Source organism: Monodelphis domestica, chromosome 1 (genome assembly GCF_027887165.1).
Source record: "Monodelphis domestica isolate mMonDom1 chromosome 1, mMonDom1.pri, whole genome shotgun sequence".
NCBI classification, from domain to species: domain Eukaryota; kingdom Metazoa; phylum Chordata; class Mammalia; order Didelphimorphia; family Didelphidae; genus Monodelphis; species Monodelphis domestica.
In genome coordinates this window covers 66638907-66656539 of record NC_077227.1, presented here as the reverse complement: position 1 = coordinate 66656539, position 17633 = coordinate 66638907, and the positions used below count along the sequence as shown (strand labels likewise).

The following is a 17633-nucleotide window of genomic DNA, read 5'->3' as shown; positions in this document are numbered from 1 at the left end:
TGAAATATCTCTGTTAGGAACTGTCTGGGATTTTCCACTGTTACCCATAAACATGGCATATTAATGTCAAAATATAGCCAGAACACCTTTTCAGGTATTGGACACTGTATGAAACAGTTATGAAAAGGTATAACTATTCTGTCAGAATCATGGAGAACAAAGCACCTCCTTTCAGCAGAATGTGCTTTAAATCTGCTAGTGTAAGAGCATTTTTAGGACCTCATTCTTTTTGGCAAATAGAATAAAATAAGGATTTAGCAAGGTTAGATTATGATAAAATGTGTAAAGGAATACAAGAATTAACAAATTAAAATTATAGAACTGTATTTCTAATTTGTTCAGTGGATGGATGCTAGGAAGATAACTATGTATTGAATTACATAACTGAACATTTTGTAACTCAGTGAGAAAAAGAAGTCAAAGCTCAAAAGGCTATCCTTCTTTTGGTTAGACTTCTTCAACTCTGTATCTATACATTAAGATGTATATTTTTTATTGCCTACAAGAGAGAACTTGTCAAATCACAACCAGGTCATCTGATGATAAAAGTACACATAATGAGAAGTGATCTTTGGTTACATGATTTGTAAGTTAAAATAATTGCCTCATTAATTTTTTTTTACAAAAGCCAATAGATAGCTATGGCAACACCCACTGTACATTTTAAATAGGAAATAAAGTGCATACAAATAGACACGTCACCATGCTATGTCAAAGCCCATTTCACTGCCCCAACATTTCAGAAAATGACAAAGCCTCAAATCCAATGATTATGGCTTGTTTACCCAGCATTTGTTGCAATTATATTTCTTAATGACAATTGATTTATCTTTCCTTATTCTATGTCTTCTATGGAAGGTAAATTAACCACCTGGTCTTAAAATAATATGATAGGATATGATATAAGAAATTCATTGTGAAGCCTAGGAAAAAACCAAGAGGAAGAGTATGGTAAGCTTCTATGTAAATACTACTTCTTTAATGAATCAACATAACCTGAAAAAATAAAATTCATATATATATTTCTGTCACTGTGTCTGGCCCAAGGTTGATATTGTACTTTTTTTGGACAAAACAGGCACTGAGTTCAGAATCAAGCCTAATTTGCCTTTTTTTCAACTTCCATTTTTTAATTGTAATTCTTCACTGTGGTTTAAAACAAATCTAATCTTTCCTTAAAGGAACTCTTAAACTATATGAAGACAGACTTCACACTCTTTTGCCATCTTTTTTTCTGCCTAAATATCCACAGTTCCTTCAAATGATCCCACTCTGACATGGACTCAAGACTCTTCACTATCCTGGTTGAGTTCCCCCAGATACCCTTCAGCTTATTAATGTCCTTATTAAACCATTTTTCTCAGAAATTAACAGATTATTACAGAATAAACAGAGAAGGACAAAGGAGAGTAGGAATATTACCAACATATTCCTGGAAACTATGTCTCTTTTAATGCAGTTTCAATTCTTACTGGCTCTTTTGGTTATTATATCACACTGCTGGTATAACAGATCATAATTACATTAAAACCCTTAGAACTTTTTCAAAATAACAGTTACTTAACTAAGCTTCCTCCATCTTGTACCTGTGAAGTTGATTTTCTGAAACCAAATGTTAAATGTTACATAAATTTATGGACTTTCATATCATTGAATTAAACAATTATTCATTTGCCTAGGTCATCTTTGAACTTGATTTCATCTCCCAATTTTTAAACTATACTTCTAAGCTTTGAGTCTCATAAAATGCAATGAGTATAACATCTATGCTTTTATCTAAAACAGTGAACAATGTAGGGACAATTATTGATTCCTAGAATACTTTATTAAAGAACTCCTGAAACAATGACATTGAGTAATTAACAAATATTCTTCAAGTTTGGCTATGTAATCTTCTCTGATTCCATGTGATGCTACTATTCTGTTATTCATGTCTTTTAATTTTCTTCATAACATTAAGAGATATAATAATCTATTATACTCTAATATATTATAATGTTGTACATAATGATATACCAAATAATGTTTTGTTGAAAGAACTTAAAACATTAAAATATTCCTTTTTTTGAATGACTACTTTAAAAATTTTATTAATAGTACATATGATTATATTAAATTATATAATGTGCTAAGTACATTATACATTAATAAACTATCCTAGGTTTATATAGCACTTTATAATTTTCATTGTATTTTTATATTTACTTCTAATTACCTTCTCACTTATCCTGCAATATATTCTTGAAGAAACTAGTTCAGTTTTTTAGTAGAACATCAGTGACATCCCAGGTCTCCTAATTCCTACCTTAGTGCTATTGCTAGTTTTCTATATCATCCCAGGAAGTAGATATCAGTTTACCCATTACAAACAAATCAAGACTCACTGTGATAAAAATACTACTCAGGCCTTAAAAGTCATATACATTCATGTGAACACACTTATATACATAAATACACATATGTATATATATACATATATACACATACACATATACATTATGTGAGTGTGCACAGTTGATGATTTTAAGTAATCTCTTGTAGTGCTCAAATGTTGACCAGATAGCCACTGTCAAACAATGAAATAGCACATAGTTGGATCCACTTATGTCAGGTATCCAGAATAAGTCTTAAGAAATGTCCCTTGATCCAGCAGATAGCTTGATAACAATGATTAGGAAATCAATGTTCCCTGACCACTGAGGTAATTAGTGAAAATTATTACTGAATCTTCAGTTAAATAGTCATCCCATAAGACTAATAAGATCTAGAGTAATCCAGTTCACTGGAGTTCATTTTTATCCTCATTTTATACGTGAAGCTGCTTAGACAGACATATGAAACAATTGGACCAGAATTGCATAGCTAGTAAAAAAAAAATCAAGCATCCACCATAGACATTGTACAATTTCAATGAATAAAGAGTTCAAATGAAATACCATTGAATTTACACCTTCATGAAGACAAATGAGAAACAGTGTCAGTGAAGAAGACCCAGTTGTGCAAATGGTATTAGCTACCAATAGAATTCTACCAACTTGAAAATATTTAAGTAAGATTAGGAGTAAAACAATAGTATAGCTGTAGCAATAGTGACTAATATTTGTATAAAAGTTTAAGTATTGCTAAATACTTAGAAATATTCATGTATTTCCATTTTCCAATAGTCTTAAGAGTTAGATACAATTATTATCCTCATTTAAGAAATATGGAAATGAGTTAAGAGGTTACATGATTTACCCATGGTCACACAGTTAATAAGTGTCTAAGTTAGAATTTTAACTCAGGCTTTCCAATTTCCAAATCCAATACTCTATTCATTATGCCACCTGGGATATAGTGAGCTGTAAGTTTTACTTATAAATATCTGAAAGATTTTAAATATTCATTAAAGGATAAAAGCTAGATTCAGTAACATCTAGGGCAGTGATAGTGAACCTTTTAGAGACTGAGTTCCCAATCTGCAACCCTCCCAGTACATGTGAGCCCCATGCCTTAACTCAGACAGGCGAGGGAGGAAGTGCTCCCATTGGGCTGCTGGGGAGAGGGGTGGGTGAAGTGAGAAATGTCCAAAGGCACATGTGGAGAGGAGAAGGGGAGCAGTCTCCTCTAGCACATGTGCCATAAGTTCGCTAATAGGAATCCATGGCATAAACAAAGTCTTTTTGCTTAGAAGCAATATAACAAAAAAAATGCATTTTTTCCCATGGAACTTTTCTGCAATTTGTAGTTAAACTCAGTGCATCTGCCTAGTGACCATTTCTGTGCAACTGTTTTAGCATTCATGTTTTTAAACAAACAGATACAGTATCTTTAAAGAAATGAGATTAGAGATTGTTAGAATTTGATGTCTTTTTCTTTGAAACATAAATGAAAACAGCTGGTAGTAATTAACCTGAAATCCATATATACCTCATTTTGAATCAGAATGCCTCCACCCACCACAGATGGTGATTTTAAATATGCTATCTACTTAACTGACTATAACTGACATATAAACCTGGATTGGACTTCTCAAAATTTCATTAATATAGTTCTTGATCAACTCAAAGATGCCTTCTGTTCTGAATAATCAAAAATACCAAGTTGCCTATTTTGAAAAATGTTTAAGTTGCAAAATTGTATATGATTTCATTATACAATTACATCATTTCCATACTTTTCCCTGAAGGAAATTTCTACTTGTTAGATATTGAAATAAGTAGGTAAAGTCACTTTAATCTCTAAGAAAAGCTGTCTGACTTTAGCAATGACAAAAACAAACCCTCAATTAAGTAGAGTACAAATATAGTAAAGGCAACAACAAAATAAAACCTAAGGTTTGGAATTGTATCATTAATCTCCCATAGTGACATATTTATGACCAACTTCATTTTTTATCATGTAAAGAATAGAATGAATTAAACTTTAATGACTGAATGCCTCATAATAATTGATGATATTTTCACCCATTCAACATGAATTCAAAGCATAGGATAGAGACCAGATTCCCCAATCTGTTCAGGAAAAAGAATAATCTATCCTTTTAAGTGATAAGTAATTGTCTGCTATGGGGAATCACTAAATTTTGACCACTAAGACCTCTACAAAGTTTCTACTGTTTGCAGATTCAAAGTGGATCATGTTTGAAAACAATGTACTTAATTGTACATCTCTCATTGAACATCCTTTCCCATTCTCAAATCCTTCAAATGTTTTCTTCCATTTTTTATTCCAGTACCTTTATAAAATGCAATTCCTCCATTTCCAGATTATGGTTCATATGATACAACTATTGCCTGTCATGTTCTTGCCTGAAAGAATTTCTAGGAAAAGACTGACCCAGATTTCAGACATACTTAGAAGTGTTCAGTGAAAATATGGCAGTGTAAAAATATTTATTTTTTTCCTTCCTCAATGAAATTTCTGCAAGTCTGATCAGATATTGGACACCTAGACCCCTCGAAACGCCTGAAAATTTGAGAAATGTATAGCTGGAAAGGTCATCAAGTGTCCATTGAAATATTATAATTATAAATAGTCTTGGAATGTTTGCTGTGATAAAACATTCATAATAACCACCATAATATAGCCCAAGGGTGGAATTCCTTAAAAATGTTCACTCTCTCTAGCTGGGACTACTTTATCCTTGCCTGCACATTGCTCTAAACAAAGTTCTGGCAATTACCCAATTACTACACAGGGGATTCATGAAGAGTTTTTCTACCAAATGATTTACTATTAAGTGATGCCTTGTGGTGACCATGGTAATTCATTCTGTCATGGCTCTTAGTCCTTTGTGATTGCCTTCAACATCTACAATGATAGTGGCAGAGAGTGTTTAGAAATCATCATTAGACTGCTACTACTGATGAATAATTAACTGAATATATAATTTAAGAAAGGAATAACTAACATGTATCTCTACAGTTTGAAAAGTTCAGTCTTTACATTGATTCTCATGTCAACTGGGAAGTAGTTCGTACAAGAAGTATTAACAGTACTTTATAGTCAAAGAAACTAAGGCTCAAAGATGTGTTTTGCCAGTCACCCAGCCATCTACTGAAATAGGTGGATAGTCTGGATGGTTGTTGTTGTTGTTGATTTAAGAGATACCAAGGTTTAGTTGGTTCCTTGGAATCCACAGGTAAGGGGCCTGTGACCCTCCTCACAGGGCCAGTGCACACATTGCTCAGACCCTCAGACAGTTTTCAAACAGGACAAGGGTTTATTTAAAAATGGTAAGATGGAGGGGATGAATAAGAAATAGGTTTCCCTAAATCTAAGGGTTCTACCTAAATTCCCACCACTACAATCTCTGCATGGGGATTTCTTTGTCTTCAAGCTCCTTAGATCCCTACTTTGCTAAAGTTCCTGGCTATCTGACTACCTGACACTATTAATCCTCCCAAATAACTTTTGGTAAGATATATTGTCCTTCAGAGTAGTTTTAGGTTGAATCATTTATGTCTGGGTTCAACCCTAGCAGGACCAGGCCTAAGATAGCTTCAGGTCTTACCACCAGACAGGTGGTATACCTATATACTTGCTGACACAGCTCTTCAGAGTAACAGGAAACACTCTCTTCATAATCAGGAATCACTTTTTGATCTCACGGGATGATGGGTTTCTTCACACAGGGAAACCAGAGTTGTTCAGGGATAGGAAACCAAAAACCCCTCCACAGCTCACAGATGTTGAGAGCAGGAGGAAGTATCCAGCTCCAAACTGTCACAGCAACAGGAAGTCAGAGACTTCCAGTCACTCCTGCTGTCTGTCTTTATCCATTTCCCATGTTCCAGAATTCAATCTCTGCAGTTTCAGAGCATGAGGTCAGGTCCAACACACTTCTCTCTCTGCAAAATCCTCTCCATTTACTGCTTCCACTCATTTCTCTCCTTTCCTCATTGCACTACCAAATACTACATTCAAATCTCTGTGATTCCAAGTGTGGCATCTGATCTATTTTACTATTCCAAATAAAATATTCCAATTTCTTCTTTGGTTCTTCATGTGTGAAAGTTAGTCCCATTTATTCAAATTATTTTTCATTGATAGCAGAAGACCTTGTGATTTGATATCTGAAATATTTTATTGTTTGACATTGAAATTATTAAGTCAGTGTAATCGGTGATTTTAACATGAGGTTTCTACTTATTGCTGATATATAAAATATTATTTTATTTTAATAGCAAATTTCTACTTAAATTTTCTGAAGTTATGTGATAGATATTGCCTCTTTCCCTTCTTCCCTCCCCACACCAAGAGTTTAGAAGCAATTCAGTCTGAGTTATACATGTATTATCATGCAAAACATATTTCCATATTATTCATTTTAGTAAGTGAATAATCTTATAAAACTCAAACCCAAAATATATACCAAAATAAACAAATGATAAATCCTGTTTTTATCTGAATTTCTATTTCAATAGATGTTGCTCTGAAGGTGGATAGCATTCTTTTTCATAAGTCCCTCAGAACTGTCTTGGATCAATGTATTGTTGCTTTTAGCAAAGTCTAGCACATTTGCTTATTTCACTCTGCATCAATTCACATGATATATGCATTATTTTTCAGTAGTTTTCTGTGTGAGTCCATGTTTCTATGTGTTTAATGCTCCAGGACACTCTTCTATTATTGTTTCCAGCAGCATAGTTGAAATAATTTGATACTTTGACACTAACATAAAATCAATATCAATCAATCAATCAATCTATCTATCTATCTATCTATCTATCTATTCATCTATATAATCTAATCTACCTCTCTCTATATATATAGAGAGAGATTGACATTCTATCCTTTGATTAGATTAAATCTCATCCAATCCTACTAATTCTGTACAAATTATTTATATAGATAGTTCAGAGGGGACATTTCCAATATGAGGTGTGTATGACATTTGGCCATTTTAGTTCATTTTGTTTTTCTTGGAGATTTACAATGCTTAAAATGTCTCAATCCATGGTATATATGAGATCAGTTGTTTTAACTAATGTATAAACCATGCATTTTCCTCTATTGTTCTTTAAAACTTTATTGTTTTCTGTGCATGCCCATGTTTTACATTTTTCCAGCAGTTTTTCTTCTACTACTATATTTTTAAGTCCTAATCTTTTACTTTTTTCCAGTGTCACTACTATTTCAGAAAAAATTCCCTTATGTTTTAAATTCACTGTCCTCTTGTTTTTCTTATTATTTTTTTAAGTTATTTCTCCCCACCATAAATTGACTTCTTTACAATTTTTATCCTTTCTCTTATTTCATGGTAATTAAAGTTTTTTTTTTCTTTGCAACCATTCTATATCTATCTATTTATATATATTTTTTGTTTTTCCATTACTTCTCAATTTATTAGTGGTTTCAGAACAAACTCTTTACTTGCATATTATAATAATTGTATTGTCATTTTCTAAACTATTTATTTATATGATTTTCTTTATTGATCTCACTGTTTACGTATTTAGTCAGGTTTATTCTTATCCTTTACTTCTTGACTATCTCCTCATATGCTATCATTTCCCTAAATAACACATTTTATATTTCAATAAAATTGGTCTCCTTTGCATTTTACAAGCATTAAAATGAGAACATTTTAGTTTGTACCAAAATTTTAAGAACTACTCTCCTGTTTACCAGTTTGTTCTTCTTAGTCTCTTTCCTTCACTTCATTGCCAACTAACTCTGGGATAAAGGGGTGGCAAGGAAGTTCAATATGGCCTCCCTATTAAAGTATATATGGATTAGATTAGATTATTTAGCTGTAAAGAGTGGACATGGTAGAAACAACTGTAAGAAACATGAAAAGTATGACTGTTCTGACTAGTCACACTTTAAGAATAGTTAGGATATAGTCAATTTATTAGTGGTAAATTGGGGCAGGCAGGGTATATGTGCCTGGCACATATTAAATGATTAATAAGTTAGTAGGATTTAAGTGAATAGATAGTTCATAATTTTTTTTTCATTTTACTTGAAGCATTTCCTATTATTTTTGAAAGAATTTCCTTTAGAAGAGTCCTGGGGGTGGAGCCAAGAAGGCAAAATAATCCTCAGTAGCTCTGTGCCACCATAAGAATCTTCTTTACCCAAGATTAAAATATAACCACAAAATGAATATAGGAGTGAAAGAACTAACAAGGAGACATACTGAAACAATTTTCAAGAAAAGAAAAACCCAAAAGATAGGCAATGAACATCTGTGGCAGTGGGGTGAGAGGAGACCCAGTAAGAAGCTGTAGCAAGGAAGGAAGAGCAAGCCAGGAACAAACCACACCACCCCAGCCCACTTCTCCTGAGTTTCAGAACCTATGCCCTAGCCAACATCCAGATCCTGAAACCTTGACTGAGCAAATAGAGATACAAGCCAACCCATATCCCTTGAAATTTCAAACTTATGGAGAAATCCAGATGCCCAGCCCCGAGAATTCTAGTCTGGGCTTAGGACAAGGATTTACTTCACACTTTGAGGTGGAAGAGAGTACTAAGTACTTATCTTTTTGTGGAAAGCTCATGGTGAGCTTTAATACAAGACAATCAAGGGCATGCCTGATTAGAACAAGTACTCAGTGAAACCAAAAACTTAAGACTAAGACTGAGGCTAGAATCTGACCAATCCCTCACATGATCAATATCTGAGTGAGATCAAAAGCTTATAACCAAGCCTGGGGAAAGACTTTAGGCTATCAGCATCTCAAGGGTCAACTGAATCAGCAGGGGGAGAGAGGGTCTCAGAGCTCCCAGCCTTCAGACCATCACATCACTGAGAGAAAAGGGAAGGGAGAGATAGAATGGGGTAAATTATATAACATAAAGAGGCATGGAAAATAATCATACAGAGGGGAGGATAAGGTTGGTGACAGGCAATATTTAAACTTTATACTCATCATAAAGGGCTCAGAGAGAGTAAAACAAGTTTAGTCAGTGGTGTATAGAATTATGTCTTACCCAGCTCAGTGTGGTATAGAATTCTATCTTAATATATAAAGAATTAGAAGGGAATAAGAAAATGGAAGAGGGAGGTAATTGGAGGGAGAGGGAAGTAGGTGGGTGACAAAAATCAAAATATTGGTGAGGAAAAACAGTGATAAAGGGAATGGAGCAGGATTTAAAGGGGATAATATAATGGAGGTCAATGCACATTTAATAATCATAATGCTGAATGTGAATAGGATGAACTCATAAATGGAAGGGGTAGCAGAGTGGATTAAAAACCAAAATCTTACTATATATTGTTTACAAGAAACACAATTGAGGCAGGATGACTCACAGAGATTCAGGGTAAAAGAATGGAGCATAATTTATTCTGTGTCATCTAAAGTAAAAAAAAAAGTAGGAGAAGCAATCATGACACCAGACAAAGCTAAAGTAGAAATTGATGTGATTTAAAGAGATAGATAAGGAAGGAAGTTACATTTTGCTAAAGGGTACTATAAACAATGAAGTGATATCATTACTAAATTTTTTTGCACCAAAAAGCATAGCATTCAGATTTCTAAAGGAAAAATTAAAGGAGCTCAAGGATGAAATAGAAAGTAAGACCATATTAGCAGGGGATTTCAACCTTCTCCTTTAAGGGCTAGATAAATTGAACCAAACAATAAATAAGAAAAAGGCAAGTGCTAGAAAACATTATAGTTAATAGATATCTGGAGAAAACTGAATAGTAATAAAAAGGAATATATTTCTTCTCAGAAGTACATGGTACATATACAAAGATTGACCATGTTCTAGGACATAGAAATATTGCAAAGAAATGCAGAAAAACAGAAATAATAAATACAACTTTTTCAGAATATAATGTGATAAAATTATAATAGCAACAGCCCATGGAAAGGCATATTTAAAATTAATTGGAAACTACATATACTAATTCTTCAAAACTCATGGGTCAAAAAACAAATCATAGAACCAATTGTGGATTTCATTAAAGAGAATGACAATGAGGAGACAACATCAAAACCTGTAGGACAGCCAAACCAGTACTCAGGGGAAAATTTATATCCCTGATTGCCTATACCAACAAAATTGAGAGGGAGATCAATGAATTAGGCTTGTAATCTAGAAAATTAGAAAAAGGACAAATTAAAAATTCCCAGATAAAAGCTAATTTGGAAATCCTAAAAATTAAGAGAAATTAATCAAATTGGAAGTAAAAGGACTATTGAACTAATATATAAGATTAGGAGCTAGTACTTTGAATAAAAACAAATAAAATAGATAATGTACTGGTTAATCTAATAAAAAAAGAAAGAAGGGAATCAAATTAACAGTATCAAAGATGAAAGGGGTTACCTCACCTCTAATGAAAAGAAAATTGAGGAAATTATTAAGAACTGTTGTGCCCAATTATATGGCAATGAATATTATAGTCAAGGTGAAAGGCGTGAATGATTACAAAAATATAAATTGCCTAGATTAACAAAAGAAGAAATAAAATACTTAAATAAATAATCATATCTAAGAAAAAGAAATTGAACAAGCCATCAAGGAACTTCCTAAAAAAAAGTCCTTAGGCACAGATAAATTTACAAGCTAACTCTGTCATACATTTAAAGAACTAATCTCAATACTATACAAATCATTTGACAAAATAAGCAAAAAAGGAGTCTTATTGTGAAGATTGGATTTAGCTATTTCCTGATTATAACAATGAAGATACTTAGTTTAACAAAATCAGGAATGTCTTGGGAACTTTAAAATTACTCCACCCTACTTAGACGTATTTTAGGGGAAGATAAAGTTTTAATCTCCTGATTGAACAATGAAGGTACTTAGTTCTCACCTTATAGTGAAGCTAGAACTTTAAGCTGAGTCTATTTTTACGTCTTACTACAAAAAGGTGTTAAGTAACTATGAAGGTTAAATTAATCACAAAAAGGTCAAGTAACTAACAAAAGGTGAACTTAACAAAGAAGTGTTAAGTAACTCAAAAGATTTAATCAAAGAAGATGAGAACTAAAAGTTTGGGCAGTCCTGGAGAAAGCCTTTGAAGTGATTGGTAGATGTGAAAATTTAGAGGAGACATAAGGGTGAAAGGTCTATATATTTGGGATTTTTTTCATCTCTAAGAACACTCTTTTTCCCTTATTGGCAGTGGACAGTTAGCTGAGAGCAGTGTGCTGAGCCTTCCAGCATCTGAGCATGGCTACAAGCTATTTGTCTGGTTTGGTGGTGAGTTTCTGGCTGAGTTTCCTCCTTTACTTTTCCAACTTTATCCCCTTAGAAGCCTATAATCTTCTTCAGAAACCTAGAGGTGTGAATTTTAAACTCCCCCTGGCACAGGCCAGGCAGGAGGAATCCTATATCCTCTTCCCTCCTTCTCCTTAAATTCCTTCCCTCTATATTAATTAAATTACCTTAAATTTCTAGACTGACCGGTATTTTATTTGGGATTTTCCCTGGCGACCAATTAAATCTAGATTTTAAGTCTCAACCCTAAAATTATCTTAACATTACCAAATTCTTTTTTATAACATGAAGATGATATTGATTCCAAAGATAGGCAGGCCAAAAACAGAGAAAGAAAACTAGAGACCAATCACCTTAAGGAAAAAATGCAAAAATCTTAATTACAGTACTAACAAAAAGATTACAGCAAGTTATCACAAGAATTTCCCATTATGACCAAGTGGGATCTCTACCAGGAATGCAAGATTGATTTAATATTAAGGAAATCATCCATATAATTGACCATATCAATAATCAAACCAACAGAAATCCCATGATTATCTCAATAGATGAAGGAAAAGCTTTTAATAAAATACAACACTCATTTATAATGAAAAAGTATAGGAATAGAAGATTTAGCAGCAAAGTAATAAACACTTGAGGGGATGTGGCAAAATTGGGACACTAATAAACTTCTGGTGGAATTATTAATTGGTCCAACCATTCTGGAGGGCAATTTGGAACTATATGCAAGGGGCTTTAAAAGAATGCCTACTCTTTGACTCAGCCATGCTACAGTTGAATTTGTACCCCAAAAGGGATAATAATGAAAAAATCTTGTACAAAAATATGTATAACCTTGCTCTTTGTGGTGGCAAAAAAAATACGAAAATGAGGGCATTTCTATTTATTGGGGAATTAATTGTGGTATCTGATGGTGATAGAAAAGGAATTGTGCTGAAAGGAATGATGAATTGGAGGAATTCCACATGAACTAGAAAGATGTCAAAGAAGAGATGCAGAACAAAAGGAGCAGAACCCAGAGAACATTGTATAAAAAGATTGATAACATTATGGCGCAATCACATCTAATAGACTTTTCTACTAACAGCAATGCAATGACACAGGACCCAAACCAGAGGAACTTATGAAAAATAATACTATCCACATCCAAAGAAAGAACTGTGAGAATAGAAACACAGAAGAAAAACATATGATTTATCACATAGTTTGATAGGGATATGATTAAGTTTCTGGTGTTAAAAGATTAATCTACTGCAAATCTGAGTATCATTGAAATAAGTTTTGAACAATGATATATGTATAACCCAGTGGAATTCATTGTTAGCTCCAGGAAAGAGGAGGGAAGGGGGAGGGGAGACCCATGAATCAGGTAAAATTGAAAAAAATATACTAAATTTTAAAAAAAGATATCTTAGATTGAGGTGGGTATGGTAAATGAAATTTCCTTTGTTGCTTTATTCATTAGTGATTAAACATGCGTTCAATGTGTAATATTTATTGGGAAAGGAGATGGGAATTGGAAAACAGGGGGATAATGGGAGGTCTGTAGCAAGGGTATGGAAGAGTTAAGGGGAGAGAGGGTATATTGCTTGGTGATGCAAGGGAGGAAGATGCCCCCTGCTGAGAGGAAATAGCAGAGGTCCAATAAGGACTGTTTGCTGTAGAATGACTGAACTGAAGTTCACTTCCCTCTATGACCAGAAATATAGTCCACTAATCTGACTGTGAATTCAAATAATATAAAGTTTAATAATCAGTTGGAATTAGAGTTTTTCCTTAGCTTCAGAGAATAGGTCCAGGCCCTAGAGGCTGGCAGAGGGTTCTCCCACTCCCATCTACTCTATATCAGTCCAGTTTTGCCTAATTCAGAATCTTAGCAGTAGATAGAAAGCAAACAAGAACAGATCTGACCTTCAGAAGCCTATGTCTTCGGGCTGAACCAAGAAGAGCATGCCACTCCAGACTGGGCTGAACAAGCTCCTCTCTCCCCCAACAAAAGGAAGCCAGTCCCACCCAGCAGGCAGGAAGTGCTAGTCACAAGACCCAACTGCCACTCCCAGTTGGCCCCTTCCCCCACAAACTGTCAGTCTTGTTTCCTTTCCACAAATGTCAGTGATAAAAACAAGGAGAGTACTTCCGGTTAAGATGGTGGCTTAGAGAAAGCTGAAGTTCAGATCTCCGGAAAACCCTTCCCGACCGATCTCAAACTAGAAGCTCCTAAGGCGCCGAAATTCAAAACGATCAACAGCACAGACCCTGGGAACCCTCCTCCTGGACCTGGACCCGGTTCAAAAGGTACGGCTCCCCTTAAAAGCCAGAACCCGAGATCCCTCGGACCTCAGGGGTAGGAGCGCAGAGTCCAAGGCTCCCGGAAGCGGCAGCCGCGCTGGGCTCAGAGAGCAGGGTCTGAGGAACAACAACCCTCAGGGTCTTCTACCCAAGTCCCAGTCCGGGTGAAAGTTACTGCCTGGGGCTTCCGCTGCAAAGAGCCGGTAGGTCCAGGTGAAAGTTACTGCCTGGGGCCTCCGCTGCAGAGAGCTGGTCAAAACAACAGCAACCCTCAGGGCGGGCAAGACAGCCTCACGGGCTGGATCCTTCTATCCAAGTCTCAGTGAAAGTCTGTGCTCTCGGAGCTTGGGGAAGCGGCAGCCCATCCCCCCGCAGGCCGACGAAACAGCCTCACGGCCAGGGATTCTGAAGGCAACTTCCGGAAATCGAGCCAGGGGGAGAGTGTGGCCTCGTGGTCCGACCCTTCCATTCCAGTTCCAGTGAGGCATATTCAGTTTAACCCAGGGAACACTCATAGAACCAACATCTGCCCAGGACTAAAGCCTCTGATCACCAGACAAAGACAAGAAAAGCCAATCCTCCACGTTCAGAGATGACAAACTCCACAGAAGCACAGAAGCCCCAAAATACCAAGAAAAATAAGAAGAAAGGGGCGACTCTGGACACATTCTATGGAGCCAAAATACAAAATACAGAGCAGATAGAAGAAGATATACAAGAAAATTCTCCAAAATCTTCCAAAGGAAATAGAAACTCTCCACAAACCCATGAAGAATTTGAATCAGAAAGGACCAAAAAGATGGAAGCCCTCTGGGAGGAAAAGTGGGAAATGATGCAAAAGAAATTCACGCATCTACAAAACCAGTTTGACCAAACTGTAAAAGAAAACCAGGCTTTAAAGCAAGAACTAATAAAGCAAAGCCAAAACACCAAGAAATTAGAAGAGAACATAAAATATCTCACCGACAAGGTGATAGATCTGGAAAACAGGGGGAGAAGAGAAAACTTAAGAATAATTGGACTCCCAGAAAAGCCAGAAATAAACACCAAACTGGACATGGTGATACAAGATATAATCAAAGAAAATTGCCCAGAGATTCTAGAACAAGGGGGCAATACAGCCACTGACAGAGCTCACAGAACACCTTCTACACTAAACCCCCAAAAGACAACTCCCAGGAATGTAATTGCCAAATTCCAAAGCTATCAAACAAAAGAAAAAATCCTACAGGAAGCCAGAAAAAGACAATTTAGATATAAAGGAATGCCAATCAGGGTCACACAAGACCTTGCAAGTTCTACGCTGAATGATCGTAAGGCATGGAACATGATCTTCAGAAAGGCAAGAGAGCTGGGTCTCCAACCAAGAATCAGCTACCCAGCAAAACTGACTATATACTTCCAAGGGAAAGTATGGGCATTCAACAAAATAGAAGACTTCCAACTTTTTGCAAAGAAAAGACCAGAGCTCTGTGGAAAGTTTGATACCGAAAATCAAAGAGCAAGGAATACCTGAAAAGGTAAATATTAAGGAAAGGGGAAAAATGTTATCTTCTTTTACTCAAACTCTCTTCTATAAGGACTACATTTATATCAACCTATGTATACTAATATGTGGGGAAAATGTAATGTATAAATAGGGGGTAAAGAAAGACCAAATAGAATAATGGTTCTCACACAAATATTCACAGGGGAAGGGGAGGGGAAGAAAACTCCTATAAGAAGGAGAGGAAGAGAGGGGGGGGGGGTTACTTAAACCTCAATCTCAGGGAAATCAACTCTGAGAGGGAAAAACATCCAGATCCATTGGGATCTTGAATTCTATCTTACCCAACAAGGGTAAGGAGAAGGGAAAACCAAGGGGGGGAGGGGGAGAGGGAGAACAAAAAGGGAGGGAAAGAGAGGGGGGAGGGGGAGGGAACAAAAAGGGAGGGACTAAAAAGGGAAACATCAAGGGAGGGGACAAGGGGGACTGATTCAAAGTAAATCACTGGACTAAAAGGTAGAGCCGAAGAAGAAAAGGTTAGAATTAGGGAAGGCAATCAAAATGCCAGGGAGTCCACAAATGACAATCATAACTTTGAACGTGAATGGGATGAACTCACCCATAAAACGTAGACGAATAGCTGAATGGATTAGAATCCAAAACCCTACCATATGTTGTCTTCAAGAAACACACATGAGGCGGGTTGACACCCACAAGGTCAGAATTAAAGGATGGAGTAAGACCTTCTGGGCCTCAACTGATAGAAAGAAGGCAGGAGTGGTAATCATGATATCTGATAAAGCCAATGCAAAAATAGACCTGATCAAAAGGGATAGGGAAGGTAATTATATTTTGTTAAAAGGGACTCTAGACAATGAGGAAATATCATTAATCAACATGTATGCACCAAATAATATAGCACCCAAATTTCTAATGGAGAAACTAGGAGAATTGAAGGAAGAAATAGACAATAAAACCATACTAGTGGGAGACTTAAACCAACCATTATCAAATTTAGATAAATCAAATCAAAAAATAAATAAGAAAGAGGTAAAAGAAGTGAATGAAATCTTAGAAAAATTAGAATTAATAGACATATGGAGAAAAATAAATAGGGATAAAAAGGAATACACCTTCTTCTCAGCACCACATGGCACATTCACAAAAATTGACCATACATTAGGTCACAGAAACATAGCACACAAATGCAAAAAAGCAGAAATAATGAATGCAGCCTTCTCAGATCACAAGGCAATAAAAATAATGATTAGTAATGGTACATGGAAAACCAAATCTAAAACCAATTGGAAATTAAACAATATGATACTCCAAAACCGTTTAGCTAAAGAAGAAATCATAGAAACAATTAATAATTTCATCAAGGAAAATGACAATGGCGAAACATCCTTTCAAACCTTTTGGGATGCAGCCAAAGCGGTAATCAGAGGCAAATTCATATCCCTGAAAGCTCATATTAACAAACAAGGGAGAGCAGAGATCAATCAATTGGAAATGCAATTGAAAAAACTCGAAAGCGATCAAATTAAAAACCCCCAGCAGAAAACCAAATTAGAAATCCTAAAAATTAAGGGAGAAATTAATAAAATCGAAAGTGATAGAACTATTGATTTAATAAATAAGACAAGAAGCTGGTACTTTGAAAAAACAAACAAAATAGACAAAGTACTGGTCAATCTAATTAAAAAAAGGAAGGAAGAAAAGCAAATTCACAGCATTAAAGATGAAAAGGGGGACAGCACCTCCAATGAGGAGGAAATTAAGGCAATCATTAGAAATTACTTTGCCCAATTATATGGCAATAAATACACCAATTTAGGAGAAATGGATGAATATATACAAAAATACTAACTGCCTAGACTAACAGAAGAGGAAATAGAATTCTTAAATAATCCCATATCAGAAATTGAAATCCATCAAGCCATCAAAGAACTTCCTAAGAAAAAATCCCCAGGGCCTGATGGATTCACCTGTGAATTCTATCAAACATTCAGAGAACAGTTAACCCCAATACTATACAAACTATTTGACATAATAAGCAAAGAGGGAGTTCTACCAAACTCCTTTTACGACACAAACATGGTACTGATTCCAAAACCAGGCAGGTCAAAAACAGAGAAAGAAAACTATAGACCAATCTCCCTAATGAATATAGATGCAAAAATTTTAA

At 35.3% G+C, this 17633-nt stretch overlaps 1 pseudogene; it reads left to right on the top strand.

Annotated features, from left to right (window-relative positions):
* The first annotated feature begins 8667 nt into the window (after window positions 1–8667).
* LOC130457079 (60 kDa heat shock protein, mitochondrial-like) overlaps window positions 8668–17633 on the top strand; it is a 32027-nt pseudogene continuing 23061 nt past the window's right edge.